Here is a 25059-nt window from a genome sequence, read left to right on the forward strand (position 1 = left end):
TGTATTTTTTCCTTCCATGAACTCAAGTATGAATGCCTTTTGCAATGTCTCTTGGGGAACAACCCTAAATTAGTGAGTCTTTTAATTTGAGCATGTAGAGAGGTACCAGAGTTTCGTAGGTCCTGCTGCCTTGCCCTCAGAAATATGCCTTTTTCTTGGTAGCAAATGGGCAGCCACAGGCATATTGACCTTGACTTTTATTTATGGGCTGCTTACAGTGATTTGACAACTTTATTTCATTTATTTCTGGATTCCAAATCGAAATAATAATTTCTTCTTCCCAGGGAAGTAATTCTTATTCTTATTCTGCTTTTACAGTTACAAGTAGGGAAAAAAAAATTAAAACCCATAAGCCCCAGTGTTACACACAAAAATATGTTGCAAACCAGCTTTGCCATTGCAACCCCATTGGTCATTTTTGCATTGTCAGTAGGTTTTGAAAGCTAACAAACTGTCTCTAAGTTTCAGGAGAAAACCTAACAGTCCATAAAGGAAAATAAGAGAAAAAATTTTCTTGCAAATATTTCATGTACCACCAACTGATTGTCATGCTCAGAAAGTAATGGAAGACAGGGAAAATCTGAAATTGCAATTGCCATTTACTGCATATTATTTGACTGAGTGAATTGTAAATGGTTCCACAATTGGTTTCGCCTGCGATTAATGTCAAAGGCATTCAGTTCTTATTTTAACATCTTAAAATTAAGAAATTTATCAAGTATCTAGATTTCTTCTGACATTCCTGATGCAGCTAGTTCAAGGATGTCTTTACAATGCTATTTTTTTCAGTGCTTTGTGTGGGGAAAAAAAACCAAAAAGTAAAACAAATGTCTGTAAAGTGAAATAAACTCCTTTATTCCCCCAACACTGCCTATGTAAAGTAGAGCTCTGTTTAAAATACCTATTCTTTAATGTGGCATTATTGCTGTTATTAATCTCCTATTTGTATTTGTTGATCACAAAAACACAAATGGCAAATATGTTATTTTTTACAATTAACCATGACCTCTAGAGTGCAAACTGAATATAGTTCAGAAAAGGTTTACTATAAAAGTTAATAAGCTAATCATATGTAAGTTAATAATATACATAGGCATTAATTTGAGTTGCACTTGCAAATTAACTGTCCACCTTGAGGAAAAATTAGCTTATCTTCAGTGCCATACAGCTAAAAACAAGCACTATAAAAATATCATTTCTTCCAAGCATAAATTCAATATATCTACATTTCAGTACTTCTGAAACTAACTTTTGTATTTCAACAACTCTTCTGCAAAAGACTTCTGAGTTTTTACCCTGCTTGACATACAAAAATAAGACACATAATTGTTGAGAGGAACAGTCTCCTGAGAAGGCACCTCTGAAGGTCATCTGGTTCAACCTCCCATGCTCAAGCAGAGTCACCTAGAGATGATTGTACAGGACTATGTACAGATGGATTTTCAGTACCTCTAAGGATGGAGACTCCATCACCTTTCTGGGCAATCTGTGCCAGTGTTCCATCACTTTTATAGTGAAAAAGCAGTTCCTTATCTTCAGAGGGAACCTCCTGTGTTTCAGTTTGTGCCCATGTTAACTCACTTTAATCACACATGAAAGGGGAGAGATCTGCAGGGTTCTCGAAGTATTGTGAAAGTTACTAGCCAGGAGATGGGACAGCTCAGGTGAGGGCTGCCACCATGTGAACATAAGCCAGTGTGAACGTATTAGATGGCCTAGCAGGATGTGCATAGGTGGCTGCTCACAGTCGTCCTGGCTCCTGATGCATAGATGTACCATCATAGGCATTGTGAAAACGTGAGTTGATGTTATGAGCGGGAGGCTTAGAGGCCCTAGGACGTTAACCTGTAACAAAGAGAATTTCTTCCACTCCAATGCTCTAAAAAAAAATCGCTTTCTGAAGGCAACTAAGCCTGCTCCTTGCAGTTGCTGAATATTGCAAATAAAATCTACGTTCTCAGTGGCCTTGGAGGATCCAGTCCTATAGGACAAAAAGCATCTTCATCTATCAGTGAACCCAATCTTACAAAAATCAATAGGTACGTATTTATGAATATAAATTTTGTTTGGACAAGGTTGATTTCCTTCAGTGGAAGGCAAGTTTGTAATATAAACATCTTTATTCTTCACTAGAGTGGAAAGTTTCTCGATTTCTTTCTGTCTCAACAACTTACAAGGAAACAATGACTTTTTCAACTACTACTGTAAATGTTACAGGGTCAGGATCCCTCAGATAATCATGCAGTAGACAGCCTTCCAGTCCTGAGAAAGCAAGCAGGCTTTGAGTCTTGGGAATTTGTGTTCTCAAGTTTGACTCGTGCAGGAGTTCACACAGAGGCAATTTTTACAACTGAGCTGAAGTGAAATTTATTCCTGTTAAAGTTATATCTCAACGCAGCCTTGCTCCCTTTGAACTAGACAATGATAATGTGCTAAGGTTATTTATATGAACCCTGACCATCCCATTTCAGAGCTTGTATAACCTGTGAAAGTTACATGACCTGAACTCCAATATCACTGATTATTACTTGGTAGAAACCATCCAGAAAGATGTTTGCAACAGCTAAGCAGAGAGGTAAGGATGGTCTGAGAGTACAAATTTGTCTCAAAAGTAAATAAGTACCTGTAGGTACAAGCTGTTTCACTTGTACCTTTCAGTATTATTGAAGTTTGGATAGAATGGATAAATAGACCATAATCTATATTCTGTTCCATTTATTATTCAGGCTTCACAGTGTAGTATTTGAATACTTTCCATATGCCCAGAGAACAGTATGATTACAAGATGTCAGATGCAGTTTTTACCTTCCATCATCCTCTCCCTGGATATTGGCAATCAGGTTGCACAGGCAGGCTGAGACTGCTCCTTTACTTATTTGGTCAAAATAGTGCATTGCTTTCTTGCTTAGTGATTACAGCAGAAGGTGAGTTTGTGAGAGTCTCAGGTTTGTGCCTCTGGCTCAATGAATATTTACTTATTCAGGAAAGAGATTAAGGGGAAAAAACTGGAAATTACCACTTAATAGTTTCCCATTATTAGATAGGTGGCATAGTTATCTATGCTGTGAAAAAACCTGGAGAAAATCTGAATTTGAATCTGGTTGTCTCCAATTCAGAGGAGTCTCCTATTACCATGATATTGTCTATTTAGAGCTGGTTTTCTATTTTTTAAAGAAAAAAAAAGAAGTAAAAATTCTTGGGCTTGTCATAGCAGAGAGTGGGAATATTTTTTTTTAAATCCCAGATTCTCAAGAGACATGAAATCTCTACCTGGGGCCATTAATCGGACAAATAGAATATCAGTCCATTTTTTAATCTCTTAATCATTCAGTCCAGCTTTTTGTGGAGATAACTCAGTGCTAATATGCATTGATGGACTTTTCAGATAATTCACTTGAAACATGTAACTCAAAAAAAAATTAAATCATCACTGATAACACTTTCCGTTGAGGACAGTTTATAGCTACGTGAAGTGAAAAAGTCCAGAGGTCAGAAAGATCCAAGAGTTCAATAAAAATACTGCTCTTCTCTGACACAATCAGAAGAACCTATTACATAAAAAGTGTATGTATTTACTTGTCCATTGGTTCATTCTGTCTTTGGACAACAAAGCTTTCAAGACCAGGCATCTGATGATCTACGTGGGAGCCACTGAGGAACACCTGCCAGCAGTGAAAGTTAGTCCTCTGCTAATGGCATCTCCATGCAGGTTTAGTGGAGACATTCAGTCTGTGATGAGTACAATCTAGGGAAATACAGGCCTAGAACTGTCTACTGGCTCATTATTAATACATTGGAATGGTCTAGACCTGTGACGTCTGAATCTTCCCCCCACCCTCCCACAACTTTTTTCTGTCTGTGCACATGGCAGGAGCCTCCTGGACTTTGCACATACAAAGCACAGTCATGAATCTCACATCAGCCTTCTCCTATTGCCTGGGCCCCAGAACCCTTGACCATGAGGAAAGTACCCTTTGACAAGACAGAGCCTGCAGGCAAAACCAGATTTTGTGTGCCCAGCATGCAAATGCCACCTCCCCAAACTGATCAGATACGATTTCATCTGATAGTGCTTACTGTGTGCAGCTCAATAACAAACCATAAACTCAAGACATAGCAGGGGGGAAAGAAAAAGTGGAGTACGTTAGATTTCTTTTCATTATTTTTTTTTTTTTCCTGTTACTTATGGCCATTAAGTAAAAGACTAGCAGTGCTAAGTTCTATATAAAAATATGTAGCAAGACAGGTCCAGGGAACAATACATCTGAAGGAAAGGGGCTTCCAGAAACAAACTCAGGATGATTTAGTGTGTGGTTTGGAAGCAAATAATCTCTGCTTAGTAAAGACAGCCATTCAGCTCAGATAAGTCGACTACACTGCCGGAGGAGGAAAACCGGGGAATCGTTTTATTGTCATTACTGAGGAGCTACCAGATGCTTAGGATTCCATGTATTTGGGGGATAAATCTTTCAAAAGCTCCATTGACACTGGGATATGTCAATAATTCCACATATTAGTTGGATGCAAATACTGCACAATAAGGAAGGGAAAGAAAACTATAATTGGGAATACCAGGGCGAGGGGGGCTCTATCTTCTGACTGAGTCCATTGTTGAACTCCAGCCTGAACCTCCGACCCTTTACTTTGGAGGAACACAATAGGCTTTGATATGAGATGGTGGGAAACGGGCTTGGAGGCTCATTTCACATTCAGCTGCAATTCATCAGCTTGGCTGGGATTCTAGCAGCTTTAATGACCACTGCAATTGATGGTTAAATCAATTTGTGACGGTGACAGCATGGCTGGCCCTTAGACTGTAACAATTTGGGATTACAACAGGCAGAAAGGGCCCCGTTATTCAGACATGCGTGGTTTCTGCTCAGCTCAGAGTGGGAACAACAGCAGGACAAAGTCTCACAAAAATGAGACCTGGAGAATGCACACGTTCACTCCAGTTGACTACACACCACCATGGTTTCTTTGTAGTGTGATGAGACGGGTTTGGGGGGAAAAAAAAAAAAGCATTGTTACAAAAAAAAATATACAGTAAGACACAAAAGACCCTCATATCTAACTATATTCTTAGGGAAAGTGGCAGCCCAGAAAGAATTTCAGCTTTGTTTCTCTGGAGACGAAGTGGGTGGTCTGTTCCCCCTCCATCCTCGACCCCAAAATATCTTGCCGCTTGCCCCTACAGTAAAACCCAGCCGTGTCTGTATTACGATCGAGCAGGTTTGCATTTGGCAAGAAGGGCATGAGCAGGGGGGATGGGCGCCAAGTGTATCTCTGACACTGAGAAGGGAGAATTGCTCCCTCTTCTGTCACTGAAGGATAAATGCATTTGGAACCTGCTACAATTTGTTTTTCATGTTTACGTGATTATAATTACCTCTTATGCCAAATAGGTATCACAGGGAAAGAAGATGACCAGTAGTGGCCTTGCACTTGAAAGTTACTTTACAGAAGATTCAGTTGTTTTGGATAAGAATCTGCAAGTCCAGTGGTTGCCAGACATCAAGACAAAAACGTGCCTTCAAATCATCTTAGCTCTTCCTTCTCCTGCATTTTGCTGGTGTAACAGGATATTTGTGTCCAAAAGATAAGGTGATGTTAGAAGCAGACTGGAAAATGTGTGATTGTGATTCTGTTTTTCAGTATAATATTTTACATAAACTAGAAATTATCAGATGCATATGTCTGTATATAAATATCTGTATATATATGTATATATATACATATATGTATATGTCAGTTGAGTCAATGAAAAGCTATGTTCTCTATGTCATGTTAATTAAAATAATTTATTCAGTCCAAATAGAAGTTATAAAATTAATATATACTGTTGTGTATCTAACTAAGCATAGATTCATTTAAAAAATCAATATGATATGTGTTCAGAGAATCAAAATACTTAAAGATTTATCTGAGGAAGGTGTTAATATGAGGAGTGCAAATTATGCCAATCAATAACTTGCAAATTATATGGTAATTAATTACATGTCTCACTTTGTGGTTAGGAAGCTATTTGTGTGCTAAAGAAATGTGTTGAAAATAAGCACTAAAGAAAATGAAAACATGAGACACAGTCCACTGACCTGTTACATAAATCCCTTCATTCACGTTCTGAGTTGAAGTCTACAATTAATAACCAATTCTGGCATTTTCCTTACAAAATGTCCATGGTCTAAATATTGCAAAAGAAAGAGCTGTCTAGATCCTTAAGTATGTGAATCAGTTGGTTGATGTTAATACCTGAAAATTTGCATCCTGAAATAAAGTACCACATCTTGAAAACATAAACAGATTTTTTTCTCTAAAAGATCTGTCCAAATATTGAAAAATATTATTGCTAACAGTGGAAAGGTCTGGCACTTGGTCCAAATCCTGTCAGGGAGGAGGGGCGAGGGGGGAAAAAAAATCACTTGGTTTCTATGGTAACAGTGCTGGTAGAAATAGTTGTGTGAGCATACCGAACGTGCATAAAAGCCTTCCCAAGGGAGGTCAGAGGATTTGAAGGAAAAAAGAAAAAAAGAAGATGGCAGCCACTGCAGAAAGCAGAGAGACATTTTATGCTGAATAAGTGCTTCACATTTGTGATGTGATCAATAACAAAATATTGTTGCTAAGAGAATATTAAAAATGCTTAATATCTATCCATTTGTACTTAAAGCATGTTTTCATGCATGCTTGTTACTATATCAGACAGATGACATATGCAAATTTGCTTCTGAACACATGTACGCAGAAATCAGTATGTGAATAAACAATATATCATCCTACACAATGGAAACAAAATGTGAGACTATAAAAGATTCTTTAATATATGCATTATCATATATAATGTACCTCATATGGACAACTTTTCTATATAAGATATATTAAATACATCTGTGCCCATTTAAAGTATAAAATATAATATCAGTCTAAAATATCTGACATACTTATTGTTCTTGGGAAAATCAGCATACAAAGTAACTCATAAGGAGAAGCAAGAAGCACCCAGCATTATTTTTGGGTGAGAATTTAGTTTTGGCAATTAAAGCATTTTAATAAAATTTAATTTTATTAGTGATGATCAAGAAAACGTACAAGTTCTGCCATTCAGCCTGCTTAGAAAACAAGTGATCACAGTTCATTGTTTTGAGCTAAAAATGTTCACCAGCCCTTTATTTACATCTACTTTAATCCTCTCCACTTATTGTTGGTTGTTGTAAGCTCACTCCATAGGGGATGGATTGGCACAGAGTGAAAATGTGACAGAGCCTCCCGTGCAAAGGATGAGCTGTTGTTGTGAGTGAAATCCTGAATCCATAAAGTCAGGGAAAGGGGGAGAATTCTCAGTTACACTTGAAGGTTTCATTTTTGCAAGCATGAAGGCAAAATATTTTTGGCAGTGCATGGTAAGGGAAAATATATGTTGCTCTCATGGATGTGTCACAATGCACCAAAATTTCCAAAGCTTGTTAGATTACTTTCTGGGCTATGGTGAGAGAGGATTTTCATACAGAAAAGATGGCTACTGAAAGTGAGGAAGATCTATACCCATTGCTGCATATTTACAATTCAAAATCAGCAGCACATTATCTGGGTCCAATACTTGCAGACACAGAAGTGGAACATAGGTCTTCCCTTCCTCTCTCGGCTCTCTTCACACCTCCTTCCCTGTGACTGTACCTCCCCCCACCAAAACCAGCATCAAAGGGGTCCCAGCTTTCTCCTGCACCACCTACAGGGCCGTTACCATCTTTTCTTCTTCCCTACGTGTGGAAACTGCTACCCTTCACTCACAGTGTGTAGGGTGTGGCATGGGCATACAGCCAGCAAGGACCTTGCCCTGCGGACCTCGCCCTGCGGACCTCCCAAGAAATCTTGGAAGTATGACCAAAGATGCACTTCAGACACTGGGCTCAGCTGGTCTGATGTTGGGTAGAGGCAAGGCATTGCTCTGTAAGAAAACAGTCTTTGTGAAAGGTGTATGTGCACTAGGGAGATGTAACACCACCAGCTTCTTAGCTCGTTTGAAAAACCACAACACTGGTCACACTGCTCCTTTTGAAAATCAGAGGCAGTACTAATATCAGTTTCAGAGTGAAAGGACATTTTAAGGAAGGTATTTTCTATCTCCCTCACATGGGGATTTTGCTGATCACATTAGAAAAAAATGGAAATGTAATCATACAATGATCATTCTTTACCCAGTTTCTTAAACTTCTGCTACCCAGAAGCATCTTGTTAGTCATTAATTTTCTTACTTAGAACTCAAGTTAATATTTCTCTGAAAAGAACAATTGCACTTCACAAAGCTAATATTTGTATCTGCCCTTCGATATTCGTTGAGATCACACCAGGTTGGCATCTAATTAACAAATACCCTTGTTATTGCCAGAGCTAGAGGTGTGGAAAAGCCAAAAACATAAACAAAAAACAAAACAAACAAAAAAACACACCACAAGCCAAATAAACTGTAAAGAATTAGAAAATCGAAGTGCGACCCAGGCAAAACAGGCAGAGCGTTCCAGTGTGGTCGCTGAGTACCTTACTGCTGGGTTCTCCAGCACTGATATGACAAGCTCTAAAAGTATGAAGTTCAAGAAATCCTATGAATAATCCAGAAATGTCTAAATCAGCAGCCCAAAGGGGTTGAGCTCAAGATTCTCTATTTTATTCCTGCTCTCATCTAGTAGTCTCCTTATCTAGAGAACTGACAGGGTCAAAACATGTGCCCTGACTTTCTCACATAACCTCCAGTTCTTTCCAGCCCCTAGTGGGGCTGATTTCATTTGTTATGTTCTCCAGAATTTGGGTACCTTGATATCTTAATACATGGTTCACTTCCCATCTGAAACTGGACAGTCATCTGTCCAACTTTTTTTTTCTTGCACCCCGCAATGACTTAGACCCCAGCTGCTGAATTTTAACACACATTCACAAACACATATCCTGCCCCTCCCTTCGCTGCTCAGCAAACTTCTCTTTTGTCTTCTCTTTCATGAATACTTTTATTTGCAGAGATCCACAGACCTTTATACCAAAACTCCTGTCCTCATTCTGCATGGTATCTTGCCCTCTTGCTTGAATTTGTAATGTAACAACTCTGCTTCCCTACTCAGCAAGTTAGGTGAGGAAGAAGGCTTCCATCTGGCTGAAAGTATTTAATGGTACAATTGCACCAATTTATTCTGCTCATAGTATGTCCCTACTGACATGATCATTAGTTAGCATTTTTTAATCTCTTAAGGATAACTTTAGCAGGAATTACCAGCTTAGAGGCCAGGTCTTGGCCACACAGAGGCAACATTAATGTGCTTTTTTTATTGATGAATGGATATGAACGATTTTAGTATAAATGATGGCTAAACAATGGTCAAATGATGGCCAAAGACAATGACAGAGTAATCAAAGAAGTGACAGCTGTATGAAAACCAGATACAGAAGGCATTCTTAATTCAGCTTCTTGACCAGGCTTTGTATTATGAAAGTTGACCAATTTTATCCATGAAATATCTCACTTAAACCTAGTTCAGCAATCACTACACCTCACTAGCAAATTCTGTGATTGTGGATTAAATACACCTTAAATCAGTGAGTAAATATTTTTAATAGACAATATCCTTCAATATGTGCATAAATTATAAAGGGAAAACAGTTGTCTGAATTAGTTATATTTGGCTGGTTGGTTGATTTTACCAGGCTTATAAACTATGACTCCAAACTTCACTCAGTGTTGTACAAAGCTTAATCAAACAGGTGGTCTTCTCACAATCAGTGAGGCAACATTGGTCTTTGTTGGAAGAAAACATCGAATTGTATTTTAAAACACACATAAATACACAAAACCAGCAGTAACACATGGCACGTTATGTTTTCATACATGTTTTAATATGGGGGTTTATGTGAGGTTTTTTGGGGGGTTGCCTTGTTTCTTTAAAGAGTGACATGGAGAATATTGTTTCAATATTTACAGTACTCTGGTCATTGGCTGCAATTTGCTAGACATACACTTTTGTCTTCACTCTTGTAGAAATTCATGACATTCTCTGTTGTAGTCCCTTTATGGTCTTAAACGTCCATCCCATCTCTTCAGAAAATTTAACACATGACTGCAGTGTCCCTATACATGTCCACCTGACTGTCCTCTGTGCATCAAGCAAAGTTGGTCACCACACGCTCCACCTGGTGAACATGCTCTTCTTCTCATCAGAGTGACTGCAACCGTGGAATAAGCTCAAAGTCAGGCATTAGGACAGTAGTGACTGCCCAAGTTTGATTATAGCAAACTGAAATACTTGCATGTAACAGGCTTAGTACATGAAACAGTTTTTCTTGTCAGACTCACAAGATTATCTGAAAATATGTCCTCAACTACTGAATAATCCTGTTTGTAGGTATACAGTATCCCAGGAAGCAAATATACTGGTCAGGTGGATTTTATAGAATCCATAGTGAGAGTCTGGGTTTATGTCAGATGGCCAGCAGAACTACTTATACCAGCTGCCTGTGAAGGGCCCACATTACAGTTGGGACCAAATAGTCTTTTAAACTTGTGTAAAAGAAAAGCTTCACTGTGTCTTCATTAGACTTATTTACAATATCAAGGAGAGTGTGCTAGTCAAAATGCAATAGTTGAAAAAGATCCAGGTCCAGAAAATTACCTTCTTGTTAAACAGAATCAATAAGGCTATAAAACCACAAGCGTTTCAGATATGCTTAGGTCACTGTGTACTCTTAATGAAACAAAACCCTATGAGGATTGAACCTTGGAATAAAAATACTCAAGCCCCTTCAATGGTGTAGCACCTTTGCGTAGTATTTGTTGACCTTTGTGGTGATACTGCATCATAATCTTGGATATTAATATGCTGCAACACTGTCTATCTGATGTCACAAGAGCAATGTATCAGAGGTTTTCTTGCCCTTTCTTACTGGTTTGTCCGCTCAAATAGACATGTAAAAGATGTAATGCATTACTCTAGAGCTGAGACTACAAACCAAAAATGCTGAAGACCGTAGAAATCACAGGAACACAATATATTAATTTCAGCCTGAGCAATTTACTGAAAAATTATCCGTTCACTCATGTAAAACCTGTTCAAAATACTAATATAACAAGCATCACATCTTATCTACATGAGCTGAAATCATTGCATAAACTTCCAAAGAGCAAGTCAATATGAATGTAAAGGGAAGGAAAGTGAATAGTCAGAATTGTCATCTAACTTCAGAAACAGCACTAAATTTTTCTTTGACTTATCACTGACTTCAGAGTTACTGTAAATTGTATAAATTCAGGCATAGTATGAGTTCTTTATGGCTTTGCCATCAAAAAAGTTGTTTTCTCTGCGAGAGTTTCTGATACTTTTACTTAGAATAGTAATTCTTTTTTTCAAATAAGCAAACTGAATTCAACATACCTGAATACAATAGACCACTTTGTGACCTGGCATGGGAAAATGGGATGTTCATTCCTGGAAAACTATATTGATTCCACTTTTATCAGTTTTCACACTTCTTCTGCTTCACCAAAGTCTTAGGAAATCATTCATGAAAATGAAAATCTGCTCTGAAGGGTTGCTTGCAAAGATTTTGCCTAGCACAAGCCAAGGTGTCACAATTTGGTTCTTTGTGTAAAAGTCTAAAAAATCACAGTGACTATAAAGCAGCAATGTTTCTGTAGCAAGAATTACATGCTGATTTTGTTACATGCAGTCTCCCATGGTGTTTAAGTAAGTAAAAGGTTTTCTTTGCATATGATCTTTAGAAATTGTAAATCTTAGAACATAAAAACAACGCCTAACAAATGCAATTTTGGACTAGCCAAGGAGTGCAGAAAATAGCATCTCATTAGCTGTAAATCTTGGCAGAAAGGAGAAACAGAGCCTAGGAGTCCTAACAGCAGCTTCTGTGCACCAGCCATTAGGTCACACTGAAAAGAACAACAGGTCTAAAATTTACTTGTGTGAATGCCCATATAAATATTTTGGTATTATATAATCATTTAAGTACTCCAAAATCTGTGGTTATAGGTTTATACCAGCCTTTAAAAGATTAGAGGTTACATTCTAGACTAATGAATTCCACTTCATTTTTGAAAACTTTATTAATGTGTTTTAAAAGGTGTTATTCTCCTACTCAGACATTCAATACTTCCATGTTTGGCATGTTTTTGGTATAATAGTGCTAAGTAGGCACAGCAAACATTTTGCTATGTGACTAAAACCAAGTTCAAGGCTGGTCTAAGAAAATTCTTCATACCTCAACTCAGACACCTGTAAGGGTATAAAGGCAGCCTTGTCTGATTTATTAGATAGCCTCACTCCTGCCAAAGCTCTCATGACTGAGCAATGTGGCATGGAAGGACCTTCTGCTTTTCCCGCAGCCACTTAAAAGAAACATAGGCACAGCAGGCAAACACCTACTCTTCCATGAAACTCAGCACCTTGCACCCTGTGTGATGGGAATCATGCAATACAGAGCTCTGATTCAATCTCATGAGCTCCAGAGAGGTACAGCTACCATGATAATATTGTATTCTATCCCTCTGGTGAGCTTATACATCAGTCTGGAGTATCCTGAACCATCTGTCAAGTCTGGATCTCTTCAGACAGTAAGACATCTGAAGTGAGTACCTAAAATAAACTGTCTGAACCTACTCCTAAAATGCAAACACACTGGTGAAAAAAATCAGGTTTTGTTCTTGTTTCTGTGTTTCTTGAAACTGAATATATAAGAAAATTAAAACCAGGCAGGCCAAAAATACTAAGGACACTTATTTTAATAAAATGGAGAAAGCTGAAAATAGCATTAAGCATAAAAGCATTAAACCCACAGCATGAGGTAGCTACCATTTGTTTTGTGTAAAAATACTCTGGCACTTAAAGCTCCAGAAGGTTCTCACCATGAGCTTTCCTGCTCTTTGCTTATGTGGCACTGAGATCTCCTTCAGCTGCTGAAGATGTGCTAAATAGCAGTCAAGAGAAATATCTGGATCTTTTTTATGAAGTGGTCTGGGCAAGAAAAGAGATATTTCTTTCCTATGTATAATGAAAAAGGTAGAGAAATAGGACTTAGAGATCAGAAAACAAGATCTTAAATGCTCTGCAATCCCTGTGTTAGTGGTCTGTATTTGCTATACATCTTCATTTTAACCTTTTCGTTTTAAGTGTTCTCAGCTGGACTGTTAATGTACTACTTTTTCTCTTGCCTGGTTTCTACCAGGTCTGCCCGTTTGGAAAGGCCCACCAGTAGAATCTGATGGAAAATGAGCAGACAAATAAGAGAGAGCAACATGAGGAAATAACGTCATCTGGGTCATATTTCCCAGAGTAAATCTTAGTAAATTCAGACTAAGTTACAACACCACACATCTTCACATCAGATTGGAAACTAGACCAAGGTTTTAAACGTTTATAGAGATCCTTCTACATATATCTTTCTCACAAAACAGTTTTGAATAATCTGCTACTTCCTTGTTACTGTTACTATATATGCAAGATTTCCTTCTAAAGTGATTAAAGGTCTTTCCTTATCTAAGGGATACCAAAGTAGGGTCATGAACTTTAGCATCTATTCACCGAGATCACACACATATACCAATATGGCATTCCAGATAGTTGTTAATTATTTCTTTCTGCCAAGCAATGAAAATAGTTGAGTGCATTTGAAACAAAGAAAAATACAATCTACTCTATAATTAGCTCTTAAGTAGCATGTTTCAATAAACATGCCCCAGCAAGATGCTTTGCCATCAACATAAAGCAATTTAAAATGTTTGGGAAAGAAAGCACATTGAGAGAAAGGATGTAAGAAAGATAATTAAAACCAATCAGGAATGTGGTGGAAGCGACTCTGAAACAGCAATAACCTAAAGACAAAAATGAATTCAATTTCATGAGAGAAATCAAACATGTCTGATGTCTTTATAAAAAATGATAGATAAGAGCAATAGCCAAGGTTTGGACTACATCATATATTTTATTAAAAACCCATATGGCATGATGATACACTGTGAAAAATACTGGTGGAAGTTTATTGCTGTGGTTTGTATACTAGAAGATTTTCATTTACTTGAACATTTTCCATCATGTTCAGTTCAATAAAGTGCTTCTAACAATTTCCTATTAGTCATTATTTTGGTATTATGATATTTGATTTTAAAAAACCCAGCAGCTCAGTACAGCTGAAGTAATGTAATTTAATAAGATGTGCTACTTGTTGTTTGTTTTAGGATAGATGATTCTGACTATCTGTTAAACATCAGCATACCTCAAACTGAACATTTGGAAAATTTGACTGTCCAATATCAAGTCAAAACTCAAAGCAGTAAAAGATGTGCTACTGTTCTGGGGCAATGTGGCAGCAAATGCAATGATTAAATTATAAAGAAATAATTTTCTTCTTCTTTCCTGGGTACCACTAGGATTTGTGTTAGTAGGACAAGAAAATCCATATTCCCACATTGTGTGATGTGGAAGGTGCAAGCTGCATGTGTATATAGGGGCATGCGTCTGTCCTTCATACAGAAAATTCATGATGCTCTGGGGATGAAACCAAGCAGAGTTTACAGGTCAGCAACTTCTCAGCCCCAACCTCCAGCTGAAATTAAATGCAGATAAAAAAATAGAATGCTTTAAGGAAATGGAAATACCAAGTGCTGGAATTTCCTGGCTACATACAGCTGGATTTATTTCAAGCTTTGTGGACATGGAAAAAAGTATGAGCTCATACTCCCCATATGGGAAATGTGATGTTGGTAAGGGAAGAAAGCAGAGTTATGGTCCCTGTTCTATGGCAACTGCATGATTATCCATGCCAAATACAAGAAAATAGTCCCAACAAGAATAGCTAGCAGTCACAGCTTGGAATAGAGCTTGGGCAAGAGAATGTACCCAGTAAGCAATATGGATGAGGCTTTCTAGGACTGCTGAGAGGGAGGGAGAAAATGAAGCCTTGTGGAAACAAGCTGTGCTATGACCCTTGCCCTGACTGCGTGTAGTTTTCTAATATAGAAGTAAACTATGTGACTTACTGATTTTAGTGTGCAGTGAGGGGTCAGTTTTAATTACAACAGGGATGATAAACTAAGAGAGGAAAATATCAGGTCCACAAGTCTGTGACTGCAGTAAGGCAACGTCAGAGACAGAACAGAGCAAGGAGTGCTGGAAAAAGTCTGAAGGGACTTAATTTCTGTTATCTCACATTCAGCACCCAAAATTACTTGATGTTTTTTGCTTTAACCTCTGTGAGTGTGGTTTCTCCATCTGTAAAACAGATGATCCTCTGGCAGGATGTGCCTATGATAACCTCTTAGGTCTGAGCTGCAATGTGGTTTTAAAGTGGATGTCCCAGTCACTCCCACTCACCATGTAAGTTTGCATTCTCACCAAAGAGTTTGCATTCCTGCACCCTTCTGCAGCACACAGGTCAGTTTTCTTTGGGTGAGATTAAACTGGAAGGTTGTTCTGATGGTGCCTCCACCTAATGTACTCTAACTTCTCCCAGGTATTCAAAATATGCAGACATGATGCAGCAAACCCCCCACAGTGCGAGCATCAGGTCATCAGCACCCTCTCTTCCACATAGACTCATTAGCACTGACACAGATTTCTGCAAAAATTATGTTACAAAGTGATGAGTTGCAGCAGTGATGAGCAAAAGAAAACGGTCTGGGGGGAAATGAACCATTTTTCGTTCACAGCAAGGTTTGCATGGTGCAGAGCAAAAGTATCACATGCCAGACACAAGAAGGAAAATAAGTATAGCATAGCTGTTCCTTAAATGGGCAACTTACACTTTCTGTGCACTGACTGAGGTGGGTGTCTTGGACAGAAATTATATACATTCATGTAACTAAAGACTATCTGGAGGCATACACTGACGAGGTCAAATTAAAGTTGCACAGACCACCTTAATTTTGGCATTTCCTAAGTCTCAAGTGTTTGACTTTACAACCTTAATAATGTTCTTTTAACATAGTTTTTGTATGTGTAATAAATTATATGCCCTTCTCACTTTCAGCGCTCTTCTCACCAGTAATGCTGTTGGACTCTAGTCCTTCATTATGAAAACAAATATTGGAAATTATTGCTGTTGTTATTGAAACCAGATGTACTGCTCTCTGTGGCATTTATTTGTATAGTGTCAAACTCTGGAACATTCAATTTCAGGGTAGTTATTAAATATAACTGTTAGTGAAATGTAAGTGCTTGGAAGACCTAGAAGCTGTCCCTCTTCAGGAAAGTATGTAATTTTCATTTCATATGCAAACATACCCACAAGTGACTGTGCAAAAATGACAAAGTCATATATTTGCATCAGTAAGAGTAATGAAAAGTATCAGAGGGCCAGGATTAAATAATCTGGCCCAAAGGTGTGAGAGACTAAATCTGCCCTGAAGGAGGAGTTCTCTTCTGCCTCATGGGGGAAAAAAAAGCAATGCCCTTGGTAAACTCAAAATGACAAATTTAAAGCAGAGATGTCATTCTTGTTTCAACTTGTTTCAGAGCACAGGCATAAGGTACCCTGAAGGACAGTATTTCTCCCAATCTACTGCCAAGGAATGTGAATGCTTCAGCTTTAGAGGTCTAACATCAAGCATTTGGTGAGCAATATCCTATTTTGTCTGTTTTATGGTCTCACTGTTTATCCTGACCTCACGTGAGATTACAAAGAGTGCTTGGGGGGGGTGGGGAAAGGAGGTAACTATTAATAAAGCCTGAAAGAAATAATACAGCCTCACATTTAAGTAATCAAAAATTAGGAACTCCTGGAACTAGACAGGATACACTAACATCAATTGAGTACTTTTTTAATGCATTTTAGTATGAACTTCAAGTTCATGATTGGCTTACAATTCATACCTAGGTTAATGCACATGGTGTATCATGTTCTGAGAATGATCAGGGCTGTGCTGTTAATTAAGCTATTAATTAAAGGGTTAATCTGCAGCTGTAACTGCAATCAAGGAATTCCTGTGTCCTGGATATGCATCTCAAAAAGCTAAAGGCTTTGTAAATTAGTCCCCAGGTTTCTCAGATTGGATGACTAGTCTTGTACAGTTTGGGCTTTAAGTCACTTAGGTGACATATCCGTAAACCTGGATACCAGTATGCTTTCATCTCAGAGAGCTGTCAAGAAGATCCATTTATTAGCAGTTGTCTCCCCCTTATGCACTGTAGAAAGAATGGTGCAGTAAAATCAATTGGAAGATTAAACACTCATGGAAGATGTGGAAAGGTAGATGCAGAGGAACATAATTCCATGCTCTGCATGAAGAGCAAAAAACTCAGTTTGCTGAGAGTTTTTGCAACTTAAGCAATTCTCTTACGAAGGCATTTTGTAGTGTAACTATCTGTAGAATTCCCAGGCTTATGCAAAGCACATTCATGTGCTAATAATCTGTCAGTTAAATAAATAATATGAAGGGGGAAGGCTAAACAAAACCTTATATGTACAGATAAGCATCTTTTCAGTTAATGTATGTTGATCATTATTACTAAATTAGTCCCAAACTTATTATTCTTGAAATCTTGAATTCTTGAATACCTGCTATTCTTTTTGACAGTCTCTACTGCTTCTGGCCAGGGCACTGTCAGTCAGTCTAATCATCTAATACTTTCCTTAGTTTGTCAGCCTTCCATCTCATTGAGGAGAGCAAGGGCAATCTATTGATTGACTCATTTAATTTCCATCCTCCTGACATTCCTTGGATTTCTATCAGCAAAGAGCAGACACTCCCCTCAGAAACCAATTTGAAATTTTAACAAGACTTCAGAGAGAGATGAACTCAAAACAGTATGGACTTTTATCCACAAGCTAATCCCTGAATACTTCTGACAACTGTAGAGAGGAGGTAACATCTGAAACATGGAAGAATGACCAGTTGTTTTTTGAAGAAAAAAGCAATCCATTACAAAAATCATTTTACTGTAACCTAAAATGTCCATCTGTTGGAAGGTTTGAAAGAAGAAAGAAGAAAGAAAAAAAAAAGCTTTTTGAGTGCAGCTATAAGGAAAATGTGTTCTGTTACTTTATAAAGTTTTTGATTGTATTTTGATTAATCTGAGATATGGTGCATATATAATGTATGTCCAAAAATCGCAGTATAAGAGGAACTTTTTTTAATAAAATGCAGTGATTTTTGTGATTTTAATTTTTTTTAATATTGCAAAAGGATACTATTTTTACTGCAATATGCAACCATGCCAATGGAAAATAGAGAGAAGAAAAAATATATTGTCTGGCACTAGTTGCCATAGTAACAAGCTGAAGTTCAAGGAGAAGTGGAGAATCTGAATTCTGTGGCAAGGTAATGAATTTAGCATCTACAGGAACAGAAATGGATTTTCTGTCACAGCCTGTAAATCAACCACAGGAAACCAACATGTGGAAGATATTTCGGAATGTTTTATATCTACTTTGAATGTAAGAAAAGCCTATCAAAATTAGCTCTCAGGGCTTTGTCTTCCAGGGCCTTCCCTTTCTTTCTTTTCAGACCAGCACACTTAAAAAGAAGCTGACGTTTGTTATTGAGGCAAAGGCAAAAGCCTTGCAATTTTCTCAGTAAGCCCCCTGAAGTCAGCGGGCATCACCCTCCCCTGAGAGCTGCTTTAACGCACTCACTTTCCACAATGCACCAAAATTCCAAAGGTCAGCCACAAGATGCTTGCGTCCATCATACAAGTCAGCTTTTGAGATACTTTTCAAGATGTTTTATTATACAAATGCACGATGCAAGTGAATAAAGGGAGTGAACATAAAAATACCTGAGGCACCCAGTTCAGAAGCAAAGAACTAACAAGACAGTTTCTCAACATACCTCCATGGAATGTGCAATTGGTCTGCCTTGAAAAACCCAGCAAACAATGGCTGTGTGGTGTGAGGAGCTGCCTAGGGAAACCTGTCATACCAAGGAAAGGGAGGGATGGAGTTTGGACGACGAGCTGGTGTCTCATGACTGCTGCCTGTGGAAAGGCTGCACACAGCTTCAGATTGCCTGCAGGTAGTCAGGAGCCTCAGAAGGGATTTGGGGGAATGATGTCCATGTCTCAGATAAACGTCTAGTTTGCTCTCATGCTTTCTCAGCCTTTTTATAATGGTTTGTTGATCTTCAGGGTGACCTTGTCCTTGGACACAATAACAATGCCTCAGCAATCCAGACATTATCAAGAAGAAATGCATAGAAAAAATAAAAGCCTGACAACAGTGAGACCCAGCTAACATTTTTCGTGCTCTCTGTGTCTTTAAAAACATGAAAAATAAATAGCTTCCCTTTCTATCTCCTATCCTGGAGCAGATGGAACACACCCTGGGGAAAGGGAGGAAAAAATTCTCTTAAATAAAAAGAAAAGAATTATAACAATACAATACAGTATATTATCTATAATGGGCTTCATTCCCAGTAAATCACACCCATGTAGTTCAGATGTAATTCTTCCAAAGTCAGTGAAGATAAAGCAATACAATGTCAATGTGAGCAGAGAATAAAGTTAAAACAAACACCAAAACAAAAAAAAAAACACTGTAGAAAACAAAGCAGGAGAAGATATTAGACCAAAAAAAATTTTATTTGGATGTCTTCTGCATAAGACAAAGGAATGCACTTCTGTCACTGTAGAGGTTGCATATGGAAGATTACTTATCTTTATATGTTCTTTTTGACTACTAGCCATGCAACTGAATGCTAACTAAACATGGAATAATAGTTTAGGAGTTAAAATGTTTCAGAGAATTTCATGTAACTTATTGATCTTGATCCGTTCTTGTTAAAATCCTCCGTTGCTTCTCGAGAAAAAGCATAACCATAGACAGCATGAATTTCCCTGGATATGCATTTTTAACTTCCTTGGAACAAAATGAAATTTTGAAATGTAATTGAAATTTGTGAATTAAAATATCTAATATCAGAGACATTTTTTAATATGATTATTAATTTTTTCTTTTGGATGTCAGATTCCAGAGGGTCAGCCCATCTTTGGACATCTATAAGAAAAAAAAACAATATTTTTATTCTCATAGCCATTATGTTTTGTTCTATTTCTCCAAAGTCTTTTTCCACTACAATTACAAAAGTGTTAGACATTGGCTTAATTTAAGTCGTTCTCCCAAGTCATGTCAAATCGATCATACTTAAATATGTTTTGAACTCATACTTAAATATTGGGAGTCATGAGATTAGTTGTAAATGGCTTCAAGACTTTTGGTAATCCGTAACCATTTGAAAAAGAAGAGAGGAAACACAAAGATGCACATTTCCAAAGCACTTCAGTGTTGGTTTGGACATCTGTAGAATTACAGATGTGCTAAATCTCATAGCCACACTTATTCTTTTTTGCTCTTCTGGGAGAAATCTCTCACAAACTTTGGCCCCCTTGTCCTTTTATAAATATATCTGGTTTTAGGCAGTATCACATTTCTGCAGATTCTGTCTGAAACTGTAAGTAAATAAGAAGATAGTAAGAAATCATTATTTCAATTACTATTCCTGCTGTGAATATAAGGCTCTATCTGACCAACAGTGCATAATTTCCATTCACATAACTTATCTTGGAGTGGAAAATAATAAAACAATACACATAAAGGCACTTTTGATTGGAGTCGATGTTATGAAGTAATAATTACCAATAAAATCTGTTCAAACTTCCTTGCTGTCTTTTCATCCAGTAGTTCCATAAACCACTGTAATGAACTCATCTGTATTAGGGTAAAAAACAGTCAGGTACATTTTTTTTTGCCAAATGATTTTTCTGCAAGAGCCATCCTTGATTCCAATAATAGTATGACTGTACAAAATGGATCAGTTGCTGGAGCAGTCAAAGGGGTGGGAACATGTGCGGTATTGTCACCAAAACCATTGTCATGTCAATTCATGGAGGCAAAAGAGTGGAAGATGTGATTGGGACCCAACTCTCTCTCATCGTGGGTGAGATTTCCAAGAAGTGTGGAGGAGGCTACATGTCTTCCTCCAGTAGCTTTGTGGATTGAACCCAGATGTTCTTTTCATATATGTAACAATAAAAAAAGAAAGCAAGTTCAGCTGTTTTGGTGGGATTTGATATTTTTTTAATAATGTACATTTTGGTCAGTCTTAACTGAAGATTTTCTAACTGCTTTTTTTTTCTTCAGTTACCAAAAATCTTTGTTTATAGTATCAAAAACATATGATCTCTTCTCTGAAAAATCTGTCTTTGTCTATCTCGGTGACAGTCTTCACAGCTCATTAATTTTTCTGCACAAATTTATTTATAAACATAAACTATTCTCTCTCACTATAAGTTCTCTTCAGAAGGTAGGAAAGAAGAGACTGATACTGGAAGGACTCATTGCATGATTGTATGATAGGGCTTTATTTATAGTTTGCAGAAAAATAATCTGCAGGTTTGTGCTGTCCTCGTTCACCTGAGAAATTTTCCTTTGTAATTCTATTGAAGTAATTACTGTTCGAGGAGCCAGAGTGTGTTATCTAGCCAATTCCCTTCACAAGACATAATGCACAGCTGCAAAGCTCCAGGAGACCACTGAAAGGCATCCTGAAGCTTCACAGTAGTGGCAGGAGGGAAAGGCAGGACACTTGGCCCTTCTGGCATTCACCTAGGGCTGCATGGATGTGTGCAGAGAGTAGGGGAGGAGAGACATAGTCAGTCTGTTTATTCTTCCATTTAATCTTTAACCATCTGAAAGGGATTTTTGTGATCTGTTAATTTTTTGAGCTGTTGAAGACAACAGGGAAGCCAGGAGTTATTAGTTCTCTGGACTCTGTAATGGATGCCAAACCACAACTCTGCTTTCCTCAGTCCTTCACAGGGCTCATTCCAATCCCCTTCCCTTTGAAATGAGTCTTCTCTACAAAAGGAGCAATTTGTCTAACTTTCCATCAAGACTGGTCTCACTGCCCAAAACTAGCTCAGGCTGAGGTAGCTCAGCTGCACACAACACAACACTGCAGTGTGCTTCCAGAATCAGTGTTGCTCCTGAAGATCTCAAAACTTCACCTATCTTCCTGGCATTCCTATAAGGGCAGAAACAGATTGGAAAAGCTCAGTGGAACCTTATTCCACAAATTCCTCCTAAAAGAGTGTCCACACCAAGGATGCCTGCACTTACACAGAGCTAGGCTAACCCAGCAGAGCGAGCCACATGTCTGTAGAGCTCGTTACCAGCACTCCCAACTTGAGACTAGGTAGGACTGCTTTACAATCGCTCCCTTAGTCCCTCAAGGACTGTCTAGGAGCCTGGCATGTAAGAAGGTGTAGGGTACCTGCTGACACTCCTGTGGGTTCAGTGCTTCCCAGACATGCTGAAGACGATGATCCAAGAGCTGTGGATCAGGTTTTAGAAGACCAACAATCACAGAGGGCAGGTACAGACCTGGGAACTGCAAAATAAGGGAGGGGAAATGTCTTCAGAGGCACAAAGCAAACACGCAGCTTCAGTTCCGTTATGTCCTAACATTTGAGCGCATGACTTTGAAACACAACCATCCCTTTATCTAGTTCTAAGCAGCACCTTTAAGAAGACAACTAAATCTTACAACAAGCTTCAACTTCCTAATTCCTGAAGTATTGACAACCACATGTAATTCAATAAGAAAACAGATCTCTGACTAGGTTCTCTCTGTAGCACACACTTTATGGGGCAAACACTTGAAGAAAGGCCATTTGACACACTGTGCCCAAAAGCATCAATAAACATCAGTCTGGAGACCTCTGCTCAGAAAGCAGCATCGACAGATTCTTTCACACAAATCCAGAACAAGCCATGTAATGAACAGATTGTTTACATTGAATGATTTAACCCTTATATTAGGTGAGAAACAAGGTAAAATCCAGGATGTTTCAATCTCTACTTGACATGAAAGACAAGAGGTACTAGTTTAAATCTACAGGCATAAATCTGGAGGGCTTCTGCTTGCTTACTAGTTTAGAGACTAATGGAATACAGCTGTTACCATGTATTAGGGAGCCCTAGGCAGAGATCAGAGAGTATGTATAGTCCCACCAGTACAGATGTTGTGTGCAGTCAGTGGAAATTCAGTCAAATACATTGTAATTGCTATAGTAATTACAGCTCATTACTGAGAGTAAACAGAACCACCAAAGTTAGTGCTCCTGAAGGAGTAAGTGGCATTCCTCATTTATTCTCACTGGAACCTAAGAAGATCATTAGGACACAGATAAACTCTGAGCTGACAGGGGAGGAGTACTTTAATGAGAAAATAGTTCAAGAGAGCTTAATGTATTTATATACATAAATAGGGAAACTTTAAAAAACATTCTGGAAATGGAAGGAGAGGAAAGGGGAGAGGAGCGAAGGGGAGGGGAACCATGGGCATATATACAGAACAAGTGATCTATCCCTGCATTAACTATGATTTCCTGTCCTCGTTCTGGACTTCTGATCTGTTTTCTTGAGGAGTGCTGCAGTTACTATTTGTTATTTACCCCATAGAGTACATACTGTCCCCTTCCCACCTCTGGTTGTTTCAGCTTCTCACAAAAAAATGGAGGAAGCTTTGATATTCTTGAAAAACTCTTGACCAAGCACCAGGAGACTGTTATGCACATGCAACCCCACTGCAATCAATGGTGGTTGCATGGCCCTCAGAGAAGATTTTGGGTCAAAATGTCTTTGGGATAATCTTTCTTTCATGGCAGCAGAAATTATCTGATATCATAAAGTAACATATACAGTCCCACTGGACTGCCTGCACACCTAATGTACTAATGTGGAGAGGAGGAAAAAACGTCTGATGGATCTACAAGGCACTGAGCAGCAAGGAGCTGGGCTGCCAATTTCAAAAATGTGAATTGATACAAGCTGATAGCACAGCTTTAGTAGTGGCCTGAAAGTAATTTATCTCAAAATCTTTCTACCGTTAGGTCACAACTTGTAGTTCTTTAGCCACTGCTACCTAGTGAGAATAAGGGGTATTATATGGGATTTTCTCAGGGTACCATTGGTTTTATTTGGGACATCATGCTTTCATGAAAGCAAAAGAAAATAGCTTTTTAGTTTCAGGTTCAGCTCTGGATCAAGAAGCAAAATTTAATCAGCATGCATAGAGGTAAGTCAGTATATGTATACATATAATCCCATATGGGTACACGTGTAAGTACATATAGGTTTGCATACATGTAAGTGATCAAATTACATGTCTACAGTACATACAGAGAAAAGCCTGTGTAGATACACATATGTCTCCACATGTATCTGTCTCTACAATTATACCCAAATATACTTATATACACATCTATATTTTATGTTACATGCATAGATCCCTATGTGTGATGGGATTGTGTGTAGTTATGTATATAATGTGAGGTGTACTTCTAAGCTCCTACTGCGGTTGCTGGAGTTAGGACGGGTACCTAAACATAGCTGTCCACAACAACCTGAGATATCCTCTGCTATCAAAGAGGGCCACACAGGTCTGGCAGATGTGATACAGGATCTCTGGTTGATTCATAACTTCACGAATTGATCCTTCTGGACGTCACGGATGATTATTTTGATGAGTCCCAAGTTGTATTACATGTGTTTCTTCAGACAACTAAAACCAGCTCCCAGTCAATGGCTACTCCAAAGCTGCTCAGCAGACCTCAGAGCAAGCACCATTCGTTCACCTGAAAAGCTCTTGAAACTCCATTGACTCTCCTGACTAAATTGCCATTGACTGGTAAGGAAGCTTAGCCACACATCAACACCTATATGAAAACATCAGCGTTTAGTTGTCTTAACCTAGAACAGAATCCCAGCTGTTAATGCAGGTGTACGAATTCTGTCACAAATTTAACTTGGAAAAAGTTGTAATTTTTTGCCCAGCTGATGACATTGAAAGCACATAGTGGAAGTGGAGACTAATTCTGCTCTGCAAAAATCGTGCCTGTTACAACTCTAAGTGGAAAAACAATTTTAGGCATTTTTACAGTTTTTTAGGCATTTTTACATGTTTTTCAGTGACCAACCGGTTGTATACCTTGACTAATTTATGTTTACCTATTGCAATATGCAGGCAAAAGGAAATCATCTTGTCACAGCTAAATTTGTTCCACTATTGCCCTATTC

This window comes from Manacus candei, unplaced genomic scaffold (genome assembly GCF_025592945.1).
Source record: "Manacus candei isolate 608988 ecotype Guabito, Panama unplaced genomic scaffold, ASM2559294v1 h1tg000034l, whole genome shotgun sequence".
Lineage (NCBI taxonomy): Eukaryota > Metazoa > Chordata > Aves > Passeriformes > Pipridae > Manacus > Manacus candei.